We start from the raw sequence: 2,334 nt of genomic DNA, 5'->3' as shown, positions 1-2,334 counted from the left end.
TTATAATACAATTTCTATACAGTTTGTATACAGTGCGGTAAACTAATTACATCTCTGAAATCAGCATCTGATTTTTCTTTAACATTATCTTAGTTTGGACGCTCAATTATCCTATTTTCACTGTAAAATGTATCCCATTTTACATTCCTTTCACAGGATGACTCACATGATTAGAGATGTTAACAAGGAAAAGAGAGTTCAACAGGCTCGTCAATGGATTGCTATTGGAGAAAATTTTGACAATGTCATATTTACAGATGAAACTTCTGTAGCACTTGAGAGGTTTGCAAGGAGGTCCTTCCGCAAACGTGGCCATTTATCATTTAAGCCATCTCCAAAGCACCCATTAAAAGTACATGTGTGGGGTGGTATCTCCCGCAGAGGCCCAGGACCAATTTTAATTTTTGAAGGTACATATAAAGTACAGTAGTAATGTACATTACTATGTTGTTTTTCAATATTTTCTATTTAGAACTACTGTCCAGTGACTACTGTAAGTCTATGGACTACGAGAAAAGGATTTACTGGTAGGTATATAAAATCCTGTTTTTTTTTATTGTTCTACGTCAGGTATCATGGATAAAACATTCTTCCAGTCCATGATCATTAATGATACTTTAGTGCCGTATGTAAGAAAGTATTGGTCATCTGGACATCGAATGTTCCAGGACAATGATCCAAAACATAGTGCTTCGGCCAAATTCATAGAGGAAAAAGGCATCATTTGGCAACGCACACCACCAGAGTAAGTACAGTTTTGCCCTGTAGACTGATGCTTCCTGTAAAGCATGAAATGCCAAATATTCCATTTTTAAATTCTCTCCCTTTATTGACTTTTCACAGATCACCGGACATGAATCCTATCGAGCTAGTGTGGTCTCAAATGAAAAGTTATATTCGTTCTCAATGTAAGCCAAGGACAAAAGAGCAACTGATTTATGGCATCAATACATTTTGGAAAAACGTACTTACATTGGAGACCTGTAATAATTATGTAGACCATTTATTTTCTGTGCTGCCAGTGATTATAGAAAGAAATGGACAAGCCAGCTGCATGTAATTGGAATGGATCATATTGTCGACAAAAAGAAGGTCAACAGTCATTAGGTCGACCAATATTGGTCGACAGGCCATATGTCGACACATCAAAAAAGACAGTACTCAAACGAATAATGCATAGAATTTGCATAAAGGGCCCTTTACCTATCGTACTCATCCTTTCTGCAAATGCTTGAAATATCAAAATTAGACTACCTGCTTAAATTAATTAATTTGTTATATTTTATCTGTAACATGTACTTCACCCTAGTATTACATTTGTTATGCAATCTTGAAAATTGTTTAAAAAAAAAAAGTAGTCACCTCTGCAACACTGTATACTGTAATTGTGTATGGATTGTACAAAGCATCCAAGTGATTGCATTCAGTTTTGTCTAACTTACAGTATATTTATACTATTTAGTTGGAATTATTTTATCATTGCAAAGTCTTATAATATGTTCCGTTACCTTGTAGCACTATTAGGTTTTAATTAACTTATTCTTTAATGTCACTTTAGACTTCATTCACCTCTGTGCTCTGAGTAACAAATAACTCCAATTTTTGCATTAATAAACTGAGGCTCTGAATTGCTAAAAGTTCACTGTTTATTTCAAATTCCAGGACAGCAGCCCTTCCCCCACCCAGAATACATGTAACTGTGCTGTATCCCTATTCCCCAAGGAATCTACTTCAAAGGCCTCTCACACTGAGATTTTCACACCTACACAATTAAGAACTGGACTCTAAAGCTGGCAATACTGTACATCAGAATGACCTGAATACGATCACACACACATAGCGATTTGGGCTGCTTTTCTAATTGATTTGCTGAGTCACTTAGAAATACAGCACAAATCGCTATGTATGTATGGACTATAGCGATAGTGATGTGCGTCCCTGCATGCTTGAAAGATCTAGTCATCACCCATGTTTAATGTGATAATGTGGCAGTGTGTTGGAGCAAACGATTATCAGCCGTTTGCTCCCACACGCTGAAAAACGGACAGAAACGGTCTGTCCAACTAGTTGGGAAAATCAAACCTGTTTGATTTTCCCAACTAATCGTTCAGGTGTAGGGGAAACTTTCCCCCCAACTGAATGATAAGTAGGCGGACACTGCCTGCTAGTGTCTGCCTACTGCGCCGGCAGCATGAAAAGCTCCCCCCCCCATTACCTGTGACAGCGGGCTGTGCAGTGCGGGGCCTGGAAAGGGGGCAGAGCTACGGCGGCATGAGGGGGCGGAGCTACATGGGATAGAGGGGCGGAGCTACACAGGACCAGACAGCTTTGCAG

The 2,334-nt window shown here is 38.8% G+C and overlaps 1 long non-coding RNA gene across 1 annotated transcript; it reads left to right on the top strand.

The window, feature by feature from the left end:
• Positions 1-328: 328 nt before the first annotated feature.
• On the top strand, positions 329-956 carry LOC134986981 (uncharacterized). The gene is made up of 3 exons (XR_010192746.1): positions 329-410; positions 571-745; positions 844-956. It is a non-coding gene; the product is annotated as an uncharacterized LOC134986981 (long non-coding RNA).
• Positions 957-2,334: the final 1,378 nt, after the last annotated feature.

The sequence above is a fragment of the Pseudophryne corroboree genome, chromosome 2 (genome assembly GCF_028390025.1).
Source record: "Pseudophryne corroboree isolate aPseCor3 chromosome 2, aPseCor3.hap2, whole genome shotgun sequence".
In the NCBI taxonomy this organism is placed as follows: Eukaryota; Metazoa; Chordata; class Amphibia; order Anura; family Myobatrachidae; genus Pseudophryne; species Pseudophryne corroboree.
This window is presented reverse-complemented; position numbering and strand designations above follow the sequence as displayed.